Source organism: Lissotriton helveticus, chromosome 4_1 (assembly GCF_964261635.1).
Source record: "Lissotriton helveticus chromosome 4_1, aLisHel1.1, whole genome shotgun sequence".
NCBI lineage: Eukaryota > Metazoa > Chordata > Amphibia > Caudata > Salamandridae > Lissotriton > Lissotriton helveticus.
Window position 1 is genome coordinate 1,590,997,919 of NC_136063.1, and position 15,311 is coordinate 1,591,013,229.

Genomic DNA, 15,311 nt, shown 5'->3' on the forward strand with positions numbered 1-15,311 from the left:
TTGTGTGTGTGGGGGGTTGTGTGTGTTGGGTTGTGTGTGTGGGGGGGTTGTGCGTGTGTGGGGTTGTGTGTGTGGGGGGTTGAGTGTGTGTGTGAGGGGTTGTGTGTGTGGGGTGGTGTGTGTGTGTGGGGTGGTGTGTGTGGGGTTATGTGTGGGGTTGTGTGCATGGGAGGGTTGTGTGTGAGTGTGTGTGGTTGTGCGTGTGTGGGGGTTGTGTGTGGGGATGTGTGTGTGGGGGGTTGTGTGTGGGGGTTTTGTGTGTGTGGGTTGTGTGTTAGTGTGTGGGGTTGTGTGTGTATGGGGTTGTGCTTGTGTGTGGGGTTGTATGTGTGTGGGGTTGTGTGTGTGTGTGGTTGTGTGTGTGTGGAATTGTGTGTATGAGTGTGTGGGGTTGTGTGTGTTTGGGGTTGTGTATGAGTGAGGTTGTGTGTGTCTGGGGTTGTGTGTGTGTGGTTGTGTGTGTGGGGGTTCTGCGTGTGGGGGGTTGTGTGTGGGGGGTTGTGTGTGTGTGTGGAGGAGTTGTGTGTGTGGAGGGGTTGTGTGTGTTGGGTTGTATGTGTGGGGTTGTGTGTGTGGGTTGAGTGTGTGGGGGGTTGTGTGTGGGGGGTTGTGTGTGTAGGGGGTTATGTGTGTGGGGTTGTGTGTGGGGTTGTGTGTGGGGGGATGTGTGTGTGGGGGGTTGTGTGCATGGGGGGTTGTGTGGTGTGTGGGGTTGTGTGTGTGTGTAGGGATGTGTGTTTGGGCATGCGTGTGGTTGTGTGTGGTAGTGGGGTTGTGTGTGGTTGCGTGTTAGTGTGTGGTTGTGTGGGGGGTTGTGTGTGTAGGGGGTTGTATTTGGGGGTTGTGTGTGTAGGGGGGTTGTGTGTGGGGGGTTGTGTGGTGTGTGAGGTTGTGTGTGTGGGGGGTTGTGTGTGTGGGCGTGTGCATGTGTGTGTGGCTGTGTGTTTGTGTGTTTGTGTGTGGTAGTGGGGTTGTGTGGTTGTGTGTTAGTGTGTGGTTGCGTGGGGTTATGTGTGTGTGGTTGTGTGTGTGGGGGGTTGTGTGGGGGGATGTGTGGGTATGGGGTTGTGTGTGGGGGTTGTGTGTTGGGCTGTGTGTGTGGGGGGGTTATGTTTGTGTGGTTATGGGGTTGTGTGTGGGGGGTTGTGTGGGGGAGTTGTGTGTGGGGAAGGGTGTTTGTGTGGGGTTGTGTGTGTGTGGGGTTGTGTTAGAAAGGCGACCCCGGGGGACGCAGAAGATATCTGACTGACCACCCCTAGGTCCACCTCTCCGTCAAGAAGTAGCCGAACGTTACTGAGAGGCCTCCTGAGTGAGGGCTCGCTCCTAGGATCGCACAGCAGAGTAACCACACACTACAAATGGACACCACACCAGAGGTCGAGTTCGTAAGCTTTATCAGGAAATAAAGGCCGCTGGTTCCCAGCGATATGTACAAGTAGACCGAGGGGTCTGTAAAGTCTCATAAAAGGGGGGTCAGGGAAGCGGGACAGTCTCGGTTGGGGTGTATGAAGGGATACCCTGCGCACAGCTCTCAATCCTCGAGCCGGGTGTTCCGAGAGGTTGAGCCGCGGCAGCGCCAGCCGGCTCTCAAGATGGTTCAGCAAAGGGGGGCCGCGGCAGTGCCAGCAGGCTCTCAAGATGGTTCGGCAAAGGTGGGCCGCGACAGCGCCAGCAGGCTCTCAAGATGGTTCGGCAAAGGTGGGCCGCGGCAGCGCCAGCAGGCTCTCAAGATGGTTCGGCAAAGGTGGGCCGCGGCAGCGCCAGCAGGCTCTCAAGATGGTTCGTGTTAGACGGAGACCTGGAGGGTCGGCCGAGCACAGTGATCGCACAGACAGGTAACTTCCCCCCCACAGATGGACACCACACAAAGTTCAGGGTAACACCTTTTATAGGCACTTCTGGTAGTAGAGTGGTACGATACAAGGCAATCAGGACACGATGATCCTCTCAATTTTAGTCTCTAGTAAGGGAAGGGGGTAGCGGGACAGTCTTGGTACCCACGGGTACGGGTGTGTAACGATGATAGCTCACAATCCTCGAGCTCGGTGTTCGGATGGGTCAGACCGCGGCAGCGCCGGCAGGTCCCGAAGAGGTCGTAGGTGGCAACGGGCCGCGGGAGCGCCAGCAGGTCCCAACGAGGATGAAGGTTACAACGGGCCGCGGCAGCGCCAGCAGGTCCCACGAGAATGCAGGTTGCAACGGGCCGCGGCAGCGCCAGCAGGTCCCAACGAGGATGAAGGTTACAACGGGCCGCGGCAGCGCCAGCAGGTCCCCCGAGGATGCAGGTTGCAACGGGCCGCGGCAGCGCCAGCAGGTCCCACGAGGATGAAGGTTACAACGGGCCGCGGCAGCGCCAGCAGGTCCCCCGAGGATGCAGGTTGCAACGGGCCGCGGCAGCGCCAGCAGGTCCCACGAGGATGAAGGTTACAGAGGGCCGCGGCAGCGCCAGCAGGCAGGACAATAGTTCACAAGGCAGGGCTGTGGCAGCGCCAACAGTCCGTCAAGGATGAGTTCGTCGCGGTGTCTCTCGACTCCAGGATACAACTGCCTTCCTGTCCTGGGGCTGCCTCAGTTATAGGTCTGGCGCCCTTTGATGTCCGGACCCTCGCTCTTGGAGGTCGGGAGGTCTGGGATGAGGGAGTCCAGACACCCAGCAGGGGGGTGGAGCCAGCGCCCGAGGAGGCTGGGGGTGCTCGGCACCTGGCGGGGGAGAGCCATCGACACTTCGTACTCCCATTGACCTGCCAAGTGGGCCGTTCACCTCCTGGGTGGAGGGTGGTGCCGGGATGTCGGGGCCTGGCCAGGCCCAGGGTTGGGGTCGGGCTGAGGCCGCGCGGCCGCGTGGTGCCGTGTCCAAGATGGCGGCTGGGCCGGGCAATGGTGCTGACGGTGGCCCGGGCCCTGTCCTGCGGGGAGGGAGCGAGCCCTTCATGTGGCCTGTCCAACATGCGTCCCCCCCAGCTGAAGGCGGGGAGAGTCACCCATCTTCTTGGGGACTTTCCTCGTCGAGGCGGAAAAAGCGGGACAGGCCATCCGCGTTGGCGTGGTCTTGGCCAGGGCGATGTTCCACAGTGAAGTCCATCCCCTGCAGGGAGATGGGCCATCGCAATAGTTTGGGGTTCTCCCCCCGCATCTGCATGAGCCATTGCAGGGGCCGATGGTCCGTCTGTACCCGGAAATGGGTTCCGAAGAGGTACGGCCGGAGCTTCTTGAGGGCCCATACCACCGCGAAGGCCTCTCGCTCAATGGTGCTCCAGCGCTGTTCTCGGGGCAGTAGGCGTCTGCTGATGAAGGCCACTGGCTGGTCCACTCCTTCGGGGTTCAGTTGGGAGAGGACGGCCCCAATACCATGGTCGGAGGCATCGGTCTGCACGATGAACTCGCGGCTGTAGTCGGGGGCCTGGAGCACAGGAGCGGTGCACATGGCGGCCTTCAGCGTCTCGAAGGCTGCTTGACAGTCGGGAGTCCAGTTGACTCTTTTTGGGTGGTTCTTAGACGTGAGCTCCGTGAGGGGCCCCACAATGCTGCCATAGTCCCTTACAAACCGCCGGTAGTATCCGGTGAGCCCCAGGAAGGCTCGGACCTCGGTTTGTGTCTCGGGGGGTTGCCAGGACCGAATGGCAGCTACCTTGAGTTGGAGGGGGGCCACCAGACCGCTCCCCACTTGGTGTCCGAGGTAGGTCACGGACCCCTGGCCGATTTGGCACTTGCTGGCCTTTATGGTGAGGCCGGCCTGTTGGAGGGCCTGCAGGACCTCTCTGAGGTGGTGGAGGTGATCCGCCCAGTGGCGGCTGTATACCGCGATGTCGTCCAGGTAGGCGGCGCTGAATTCTTCGAGGCCCGCCAATACCTGGTTCACCAGTCTTTGAAAAGTGGCTGGAGCGTTTTTCATGCCGAAGGGCATCACTCTGAAATGGTAGTGCCCATCCGGGGTGGAGAAAGCGGAACGTTCTTGGGCTCTGGGGGTGAGGCCGATCTGCCAGTAGCCCGCTGTCAGGTCGAAGATGCTTAGGTAGCGGGCTGCCCCCATGCGGTCGACTAGTTCATCTGCTCGGGGGATAGGGTGAGCGTCGGTTCGGGTGACCGCGTTCAGACCCCGATAGTCAATGCAGAACCGGAGTTCAGGGGTGGTGCCCGAGGCCGCGGTCTTGGGGACCAGGACGACCGGGCTGGCCCAGGGACTGTCCGAAGGTTCGATGACTCCGAGGGCGAGCATCTTGGAGACTTCTTCTTGGATGCATGTACGTACCCGATCCGGTACTCGGTACGCCCGGTGTCGAACAGGAGGACTGTCCCCCGTGTCCACGTCGTGCAGGCACCAGGAGGTGACTCCGGGTGCGAGAGAGAACAGGTTTGCGAACGGCAGCAGGAGGGCCCGGCAATCTTGACGCTGCTCTGGGGTCAGGGCCTCAGAGAGTCGGACCCCGTCCACCGAACCATCTCTTTCCCGGGTCCTCAGTAGGTCAGGGAGGGGCTCGGAGTCTCCTTCTGCGCCACTGTCGGTAGCCATCAGCAGGCTGAGCTCTGAGCGCACGAAGTGGGGTTTGAGTCGGTTGGCGTGGAGGACCCGGAGGGGGTTCCGGGGGGACTCCAGGTCGATGAGATAGGTGACGGGGCTCCTGCGCTCGATCACCTTGAAGGGCCCCGTCCATTTGTCCTGCAAGGCACATGGTTCGATGGGGGACATCACCCATACCTGCTGACCCGGTTCAAACTCGATGGAGGAGGCATGTTGGTCGTACCACTTCTTCATGTCCTCTTGACTGGCCTCCAGATTGGCTTTAGCGATCTCCATGAATTTCCGGGTCTGATTACGGAGGGTCAGGAGGTATTTGTAGACGTCCGGAGGGGTCTGTAGGGGGGCCATTTCCCATTCCTCCTTCACTAGGCTGAGAGGCCCGCGAACGGGGTGTCCGTACAGGAGTTCGAAGGGGCTGAAGCCGAGGGACTTCTGGGGGACTTCTCGGTAGGCGAAGAGGAGGCACGGTAGTAGCACGTCCCACTGGCGGCGTAGGGGTTCTTCCAGCCCCATGATCATCCCCTTGAGGGTGCGGTTGAACCGCTCGACCAGTCCGTTCCCCTGGGGGTGATAGGGGGTGGTGAATCGGTAAGTGACTCCGCACTGCTGCCAGAGGGATTTCATATACTTTGAAATAAAGTTTGTGCCCCTGTCGCTGACGACTTCCCGGGGGAAGCCCACTCGAGAGAAGATCCCCATCAAGGCTCGACCCACTACTGGGGCTGTTATCGTACGAAGGGGGACCGCCTCAGGATAGCGGGTAGCGTGATCCACCAGGACCAGGATGAAGCGATGTCCCTGCGCTGTTCGGGGGTCCAGGGGCCCCACAATGTCTATTCCCACCCTTTCGAACGGGGTGGTCACCACGGGGAATGGTTGTAGGGGTGCCTTGAGTTTGCGGCCGCTCTTCCCACTGGCCTGGCAGGTCGGGCAGGACCGGCAATGGTTGGATACGTCATTTCTCATTTTGGGCCAAAAAAAGTGAGTCACCAGGCGGTGGTAGGTCTTGTCTTGGCCCAGGTGCCCGGCCAGGGGGACATCATGGGCTAGGTTCAACAGGAAGTCTCTGAAGTGGAGGGGCACCACCAGCACTCGCCCGGCCCCCAGTTCTGCGATTTTCTGTTCGCTGTACAAGAGATCATTGTCCCAATAAACCCAGTGGGCCCCGGTGGGGTCTCCTTGGCTCTGGGCGAGCGCTTGCTGTCGCAATCCCTCGAGGGAGGGGCAGGTCTTTTGCTCCTGCCGGAATTGTTCCTGGGTGGGCCCCCCTTCTTGACGCCACTGAGCCAGGTCGGGAAGCTCGGGGGGCTGTGTGGACCCCTCTGGGGTGGGGTCCGGGTGGTCGGTCTGGAGGAAGTCTTCTTCTGGAGTGATCGAGGGCGGAGGTGCTGCCCATTCTGGTTCTTCTGGTCTAGGGATGGTGCGGTTGGCCATGGACCGGGTGGTTACGCACGCCCAGTCCGGGAGACCCAACATCCCCAGATGCTCTCTTCTTTCCACAGCGGCCCACGGGGAGCTCTCGAGATCGTTCCCCAGGAGGCAGTCTACGGGGGCATCGTCACGGACAGTTACTTTCAGCATGCCGGACACTCCTCCCCATTCGAAGGGGACGCAGGCCATCCGACACAGGCTCTCTGAGTTATCTGCCGATCGGACGGGGCAAAGTACGTTTGGTAGGATTTGTTCCGGGGTTACCAGGTGACAGCGGACGGCCGTCACACTGGCCCCGGTGTCCCGCAGGGCCTCGGCCTTGCGGCCATTGATGCTCACCCATTGGCTGTACTTCCGAGTGTTGGCGGGCAGGGGAGTCCGCGGGACCATGTCTCTTCCTCCTAGGCATGCCAGGGTCATGGCGGCGGGTTCCCACTCGAACTGCTCCGACTCATAGGCCTCCGTGTCTTCGGAGACTTGTTCTTCTCCCAGGGCGGCGGCCGCCATTTGGCGGGGCCCGGGGGCCTGGTTCTTCGGGCAGGTCGGGTCACTGGCATAGTGGCCGACTCGCTGGCATCGATGACACGTCACGTTAGCTCGGAACCCCGGGCGCATCGGGGTGTTTCCCCGGCCTGCTGGGGCCGGGGTGGCGTTAGTGGTTGCGGCCGGGGCGGCGTCTCTGCCCCGGCCCAGGCCTCCTCCTCCTCCTCGGGGATGATGGTGACCTTGGTTGGTTCTGTTCTGCTCATTCGGCCCACTCCGGGCCACTCGGGTGCTCTCCCACCGGTCAGCCTCGGTGGCGAGCTGCCGGGGTTCAGTCAATTTATTGTCGAGGAGGTGCTGCCTGAGCTCGACAAAGCAGTTGTTGGAGAGGTGCTCCCACACAATGAGATTGAAGAGTTGTTCGTAAGTGGTTACGTTGTTACCCTTGATCCACCCCTCGAAGGCTCGGCTGAAATAGTTCACGTATTCCAACCACGTCGTACCTGGGATCCGGGTGCAGTTGCGGAACCTCTGGCGGTACATTTCGGGTGTAAGTCCATATCGACTGAGGAGGGCGGCCTTCATGTGGTCATAGGACGTCATTTGATGGTCCGGAAGTTGCAGCAGGGCATCACGACCCTCGTTGACGAATCTCCCCCATAGACCGGCTCCCCAGTCACTTCGGGCGACCCGGTGGGCGGTCATGGCAATCTCATAGGCCTTGAACCACTGCTGTATGTCGTCGTTCCGGTGATATTCTCGGACCACATCCTTGGGGATGTGGACCTTCTGCTCGGTAGGACCCGGGGAGTGCGGTTGCTCGGGCACCCCTAGGTTTTTGTTCAGTTTGCGTATTTCTATCTCCGCTAGTTTGCACTCGTGCTCGTATGCCAGTCTTTTTTCTTCGAGGTCTCTCTGTCTCTGTTTTTCCTCTCGCTCTTCTCTGAGCCGTAAGTGTTCTAAGTTTATTTTTTGTTCCGCCAGTTTCAATTCTCCGTCTAATCTGAGTCGTGCCAAGTCTAACTCGTGTAATCTATTTTTTTCCCGCTCTTGGATCTCTTCATGGGAGGGGCCTGTTCTCCGTTCCTCCGTCCGGGTGGTGTTGACTTCCGGGGCTGCGGGGTCCCGGGAGGTTGCGGTATTTGTCTCTGTCCAGGCCTCTAGGGCGTTTTTGAAGTCTTCTTTTGTGCTTAGCCCGGTGGTAGCAATGCCTAAGTCCATGCAAAATTGTTTGAGCTCTCGGTGGTTGTATTCTTCCAGCTTTTCCATCTGGAACTTCTCCGCCGATCCGTTCTCTTTGGTCGTCATTGTGGTTTTAGTCGTAGGGTGAGTTACTGTCTGTACGGTACGCGTTGGTTCGGATCGCGCCGCTAGCCACCAATGTTAGACGGAGACCTGGAGGGTCGGCCGAGCACAGTGATCGCACAGACAGGTAACTTCCCCCCCACAGATGGACACCACACAAAGTTCAGGGTAACACCTTTTATAGGCACTTCTGGTAGTAGAGTGGTACGATACAAGGCAATCAGGACACGATGATCCTCTCAATTCTAGTCTCTAGTAAGGGAAGGGGGTAGCGGGACAGTCTTGGTACCCACGGGTACGGGTGTGTAACGGTGATAGCTCACAATCCTCGAGCTCGGTGTTCGGATGGGTCAGACCGCGGCAGCGCCGGCAGGTCCCGAAGAGGTCGTAGGTGGCAACGGGCCGCGGCAGCGCCAGCAGGTCCCAACGAGGATGAAGGTTACAACGGGCCGCGGCAGCGCCAGCAGGTCCCACGAGAATGCAGGTTGCAACGGGCCGCGGCAGCGCCAGCAGGTCCCAACGAGGATGAAGGTTACAACGGGCCGCGGCAGCGCCAGCAGGTCCCCCGAGGATGCAGGTTGCAACGGGCCGCGGCAGCGCCAGCAGGTCCCACGAGGATGAAGGTTACAACGGGCCGCGGCAGCGCCAGCAGGTCCCCCGAGGATGCAGGTTGCAACGGGCCGCGGCAGCGCCAGCAGGTCCCACGAGGATGAAGGTTACAGAGGGCCGCGGCAGCGCCAGCAGGCAGGACAATAGTTCACAAGGCAGGGCTGTGGCAGCGCCAACAGTCCGTCAAGGATGAGTTCGTCGCGGTGTCTCTCGACTCCAGGATACAACTGCCTTCCTGTCCTGGGGCTGCCTCAGTTATAGGTCTGGCGCCCTTTGATGTCCGGACCCTCGCTCTTGGAGGTCGGGAGGTCTGGGATGAGGGAGTCCAGACACCCAGCAGGGGGGTGGAGCCAGCGCCCGAGGAGGCTGGGGGTGCTCGGCACCTGGCGGGGGAGAGCCATCGACACTTCGTACTCCCATTGACCTGCCAAGTGGGCCGTTTACCTCCTGGGTGGAGGGTGGTGCCGGGATGTCGGGGCCTGGCCAGGCCCAGGGTTGGGGTCGGGCTGAGGCCGCGCGGCCGCGTGGTGCCGTGTCCAAGATGGCGGCTGGGCCGGGCAATGGTGCTGACGGTGGCCCGGGCCCTGTCCTGCGGGGAGGGAGCGAGCCCTTCATGTGGCCTGTCCAACAGTTCGGCAAAGGTGGGCCGCGGCAGCGCCAGCAGGCTCTCAAGATGGTTCGGCAAAGGTGGGCCGCGGCAGCGCCAGCAGGCTCTCAAGATAGTTCGGTAAAGGTGGGCCGCGGCAGCGCCAGCAGGCTCTCAGGTTCTCTTCAGGTTCCAGGAAATGAGTTCTTCTGGGGTCGGCCGTGACAGCGCCAGCAGGGCTTTCCAGTCCAGGATACAACTGCCGTCCTACTCCGGGGCTGGCCCAGATATAGGACTGAAGTCCTTTGATGTCCGGACCCTCGCGCCTGGGGGTCAGAGGGGCCGGGAAGATGGTGTCCAGACACCCAGCAGGGGGGTGGGGCCAGCACCCAGGGATGCCGGGGGCGATCGATACCAGGCGTCCGGGGACGGTTGGAGGGCCATCGAAACTCCCCTCCTCCGGGATCTGTCGAGTGGCCACTCGACTACCTGGGTAGATCTTGGCGCCTCGATGTCTGGGCTTCGCTGGGCCTGGGCCGGGGCCGGAGCCACATGGTCGTGACGTGGTGGGCCCAAGATGGAGTCGGGCGCGGCCTCGTGCTTAGGTCGTGAGGGGCCCACGATGGGGCCAGGCCGGTAGGGGGGGGTCCGGGATGGTGACCGGACCAGCAATGTTGGGGCGTGCAGTGTCGGGCAAAAGGGCTGCCCGATGCTGGGTGGAGGGCCGATGTCGTCCTGGGCCCGCCATGCGGGAGGGGTAGGACCACGCCATGAGGCCGGGTCCAACACGCGTCCCCCCCAGCTGAAGGCAGGGGAGAGTCACCCATCTTCTTGGGGATTCTCCTCGCCGAGGCGGAAACATCTGGAGAGACCGTCAGCATTGGCGTGGTCGTTGCCGGGGCGATGCTCCACAGTGAAGTCCATCCCTTGCAGGGAGATGGACCATCGCAACAGTTTAGGGTTTTCTCCCCGCATCTGCATCAACCACCGCAGGGGCCGGTGGTCGGTCTGGACCCGGAAGTGGGTGCCGAAGAGGTAGGGCCGGAGCTTGTTTAGGGCACACACGACGGCGAAGGCTTCCCTCTCGATGGTGCTCCAGCGCTGTTCTCTGGCTAGCAGCCGCCGGCTGATGAAGGCAACGGGAAGGTCGATTCCCTCAGAGTTCACTTGTGAGAGGACCGCCCCAATGCCGTGCTCCGAGGCGTCGGTTTGGACCACGAACTCTCGGCTGTAGTCGGGGGCCTGGAGCACAGGGGCGGTGCACATGGCAGTCTTTAGAGTCTCGAAGGCTGCTTGGCACTCTGGGGTCCAGCACACCTTCTGGGGTAGCTTCTTGGAGGTCAGTTCTGTGAGGGGCCCCACAATGCTTCCATAGTCTTTGATGAAGCGCCGATAGTATCCTGTGAGCCCCAGGAAGGCTCGGACGGCTGTTTGGGTGATTGGGGGCTCCCAGGCCCGGATGGCGTCAATCTTTGGCTGGAGGGGAGCCACCAGGCCGCTCCCCACCTGGTGTCCCAGATACGTCACGGACCCTTGGCCGATCTGGCACTTGCTGGCCTTTATTGTTAGTCCGGCCCATCGGAGGGCCGACAGGACCTCCCGGAGGTGGGTCAGGTGTGCATCCCAGCGGAGGCTGTACACCGCAATGTCGTCTAGGTAGGCGGCGCTGAACTCTTCTAGCCCGGCCAGCACTCTATTCACGAGTCTCTGGAAGGTGGCCGGGGCGTTTTTCATGCCGAAGGGCATCACCTTGAAATGGTAGTGGCCATCAGGGGTCGAGAAGGCTGATCGCTCTTGCGCTCCAGGGGTGAGGCCGATCTGCCAATACCCGGCTGTGAGATCGAAGGGGCTGAGATACTTCGCAGCCCCCAGGCGATCAATCAGTTCATCCGCCCGGGGGATGGGATGGGCGTCGGTCCTGGTGATGGCATTTAGCCCCCGGTAGTCAACACAGAACCGGAGCTCCGGGGGCGTGCCGGGGGCGGCGGCTTTAGGGACCAGGACAACTGGGCTGGCCCACGGACTGTCGGAGGGTTCGACTACCCCCAGCGCTAGCATCTTGGCCACCTCGGACTGGATGCAGGCCCGCACTCGGTCGGGCACTCGGAAAGCTCGGTGTCTTACAGGCGGGCTGTCTCCGGTGTCTACATCGTGGACACACCACCGGGTGACTCCGGGGGTGAGGGAAAACAGATCTGCAAACTGCCCCAGCAGCTGCCGGCAGTCATGGTGCTGCTCCGGGGTCAGGGTGGAGGAGAGCATGACCCCTTCGATGGAGCCGTCCTTCTCAGTGGTGCTCATGAGATCTGGCAACGGTTCGGAGTCGTCTTCAGCTCCGTCATCGGTCGCTAATAGCAGACTTAGTTCAGTGCGGGCAAAGTGCGGCTTGAGCCGGTTAGCGTGTAGAACCCGGAGGGGGTTCCTGGGGGACTCCATGTCCACCAGATAGGTGACGGGGCTCTTGCGCTCCACCACTTTGAAGGGCCCCGTCCACTTGTCTTGGAGGGCACAAGGTTCAACCGGGGACATGACCCAGACCTGCTGGCCCGGTTCGAATTCGATGGACGAGGCGTTCTGGTCATACCAGCGTTTCATCTCCTCCTGACTGGCTTCAAGGTTGGCTTCGGCAGGTTCCCGGAACTTCCGAGTCTGGTTGCGGAGTGTCAGGAGGTACTGGTAGACATCTGGTGGAGCACCTCGGACAGCCGTCTCCCAGCCTTCTTTGACCAGGCTGAGGGGGCCTCGGACCGGGTGCCCATACAATAGTTCGAAGGGGCTGAACCCCAGGGACTTCTGGGGTACTTCGCGATATGCAAACAGGAGGCAAGGCAGCAGAACATCCCATTTGCGTCGTAGTGGCTCCTCGAGGCCCTTGATCATTCCCTTCAGTGTTCGGTTAAACCGCTCCACAAGTCCATTTCCTTGGGGGTGATACGGGGTGGTGAACTTATATGTGACCCCGCACTGTTGCCACAGGGATCGCATATACTTGGAAATAAAGTTTGTGCCCCGATCACTCACGACTTCTCGGGGGAAGCCGACTCTGGAGAAGATCCCCATTAGGGCTCGGCCTACTACTGGGGCCGTGATGGTTCGGAGGGGGGTGGCTTCCGGATAGCGGGTGGCATGGTCCACCAGCACGAGGATGAAGCGGTGCCCTTGAGAGGTGCGGGGGTCCAGGGGCCCCACGATGTCTATCCCCACTCGCTCGAAGGGGGTGGTGACCACGGGAATCGGCTGGAGCGGGGCTTTGACTTTTCCCCCCGCTCTTCCTGCTGGCTTGACAGGTCGGGCAGGATCTGCAGTGATTGTGCACATCGTTGCGCATTTTTGGCCAGTAGAAATGAGTCACCAGGCGGCTGTAAGTTTTGTCCTGCCCCAGGTGCCCGGCGAGGGGCACATCATGTGCTAAGTTCAAGAGGAAGTCTCGAAATCGGAGGGGAACGACCAGCACCCGGCTGGCCCCTAGTTCGGCAATCTTCTGTTCACTGTAGAGAAGGTCGTTGTCCCAATAGACCCAGTGGGACCCCGCAGGGTCTCCAGCGGCTTGAGTGGCGGCTTGCCGTCGAATTCCCTCGAGGGAGGGACAGGTGCTCTGTTCTTGTCGGAATTGTTCGCGGGTGGGGCCACCTTCTTGGCGCCACTGAGCTAGTTCCGGCAGGTGGCCGAGCTCGGTGATTTCCTCATGGCTGGGCCCCTGGGGGCCGGGTTCAGGGTCGGTGTCCTCGGGTACGGCGGGCGGTGGAGGTTCGGGCCACTCCGGCTCCTCGATCGGGGCTTCCTCCGTTGGGGGGAGGCCCGGGCGGACATGGAGCGGGTGGTCGCACAAACCCACTCGGGAAGGCCTAGCATCCCCAGATGCTCTCTCCGCTCTACGCCGGCCCAGAGGGAACTTTCCAGGTCGTTCCCGAGGAGGCAGTCCATGGGGGCATCGTCTCAGACAGTCACTTTCAGCATGCCCGACACCCCTCCCCACTCGAAGGGGATGGGGGCCATCTGGCACAAACTTTCAGAGTTGTCCGCCGACCGCACTGGGCACAAGACGTTGGGGAGAATTTGTTCGGGGGTCACCAAGTGGCAGCGGACCGCCGTCACGCTGGCTCCAGTATCCCGGAGGGCTTCGGCCCGGCGTCCATTGATGGTGACCCATTGGCGGTATTTCTGGGTGTTACCTGGGATCGGGTCTCGGGGGATCATGTCTCGATCACCCAGGCATGCTAAGATCATGGCTGCGGGCTCCCACTCGGCCTGCTCGGTGTCGTCGCCCTCTTCTTCGCCTCCCTCTGCACTCAGCGCGGCGGCCCTCATCTGGCAGGTCGGGGGACCGGTGGTGCCGGGTCACTGGTTCATCGGGCAGAGAGGGTCGTTCACATAATGGCCCTGTCGCTGGCATCTGTGGCACGTAACATTCGGGCGGGGCCCAGGCCTTTCTGGGGGGCCTCCCCTCCAACCCAGGGATGGCGACAGGGAGGTAGGGGATGACCCCGCGGGGGTGTCTCGGCCCCTGCTCTGGCCTCCTCCGCCACCTCGGGGTCGGTGGTTCCCCGGGGATCCCCGGCCGTAGTCTCCCATCGGACTCCGGGGAACTCGGTTGCTCACCCATCTATCCGCCTCGACAGCGAGTTTTCGTGGCTCTGTCAATTTGCTGTCGAGGAGGTGCTGCCGGAGTTCGACGAAGCAATTATTGGAAAGATGCTCCCATAGGATGAGGTCGACCAACTGCTGGTAGGTGGTGACCTGGCAGCCTCTGATCCACCCTTCGAAGGCTCTGCTGTAAAAGTTCACGTACTCCACCCAAGTGGTACCGGGGATTTTTTTACAGTCTCGAAATTGCTGCCGGTACATTTCGGGGGTGAGTCCGTAGCGAGTGAGGAGGGCGATCTTCATGTGTTCGTACATGGTCATCTCGGCGTCGGGGAGCTCTAGCAGGGCGTCTCTCCCCTCGTTGATGAACTTTCCCCATAAGCCGGCGCCCCAGTCTTTGAGGGGTACTCGATGGGCGGTCATGGCGACCTCGTAGGCTTTGAACCACTGTTGGATGTCGTCGTTCTTATAGTATTCTTTGACGACCTCCTTGGGTATGTGCACCTTCGTGTCCACCGGCGGGGGTGAGGTCTTACCCCCGGCGGTGCCGGTTTCTGTTGTCTTGGCCTTGATTTCCAGTTCTTTGAGGCCGCGCTCATGCTCGAGCATGAGTTTCTTTTCTTCGAGGTCTCGTTGTCTTCGCGTTTCCTCTAGGTCTCCTTCTAGCCGTAGTTGCTCGAGGGCTAATTTCCTTTCTGTCAGCTGTATCTCTCCTTCTTGTCGGAGTCGGGCGAGCTCCAACTCGTGGAGCCGGTTCCTCTCTTGTTCTCGGGCGTCTCCGTGGGGGAGGCCCGTGTCCAGGTTTGCAGGTCTTTCCCCCGCTGGGTTCGCGTCGGTCTCTGGGCACCCGTTCGGGCCCGGGTTATCTTCATTCTGGGGCGGCGCGTTATCGGCGTCCGCCCAGGCTTGCAGGGCTGATTTAAAGTCCTCTTTGGTGTTGAGGCCCGTGGTAGCGATGCCTAGGTCCTTGCAGAATTGTTTTAATTCCTTGTGGCTGTAATCTTGCATCTTTTCTTTCTGGAATTCTGCCGTCGGTCTGGTTTCCTGAGTAGTCATGGTCGCGGTGTGTTTTTCTCGGTAGTAAGCGAATTACTCTCTGTACGATCTGCGTCGGCTAGGATCCCGTCGCCTGCCACCAATGTTAGAAAGGCGACCCCGGGGGAGGCAGAAGATATCTGACTGACCACCCCTAGGTCCACCTCTCCGTCAAGAAGTAGCCGAACATTACTGAGAGGCCTCCTGAGTGAGGGCCCTCTCCTAGGATCGCACAGCAGAGTAACCACACACTTCAAATGGACACCACACCAGAGGTCGAGTTCGTAAGCTTTATCAGGAAATAAAGGCCGCTGGTTCCCAGCGATATGTACAAGTAGACCGAGGGGTCTGTAAAGTCTCGTAAAAGGGGGGTCAGGGAAGCGGGACAGTCTCGGTTGGGGTGTATGAAGGGATACCCTGTGCACAGCTCTCAATCCTCGAGCCGGGGGTTCCGAGAGGTTGAGCCGCGGCAGCGCCAGCCGGCTCTCAAGATGGTTCAGCAAAGGGGGGCCGCGGCAGCGCCAGCAGGCTCTCAAGATGATTCGGCAAAGGTGGGCCGCGGCAGCGCCAGCAGGCTCTCAAGATGGTTCGGCAAAGGTGGGCCGCGGCAGCGCCAGCAGGCTCTCAAGATGGTTCGGCAAAGGTGGGCCGCGGCAGCGCCAGCAGGCTCTCAAGATGGTTCGGCAAAGGTGGGCCGCGGTGGCTCCAGCAGGCTCTCAAGATGGTTCGGCAAAGGTGGGCCGCGGCAGCGCCAGCAGG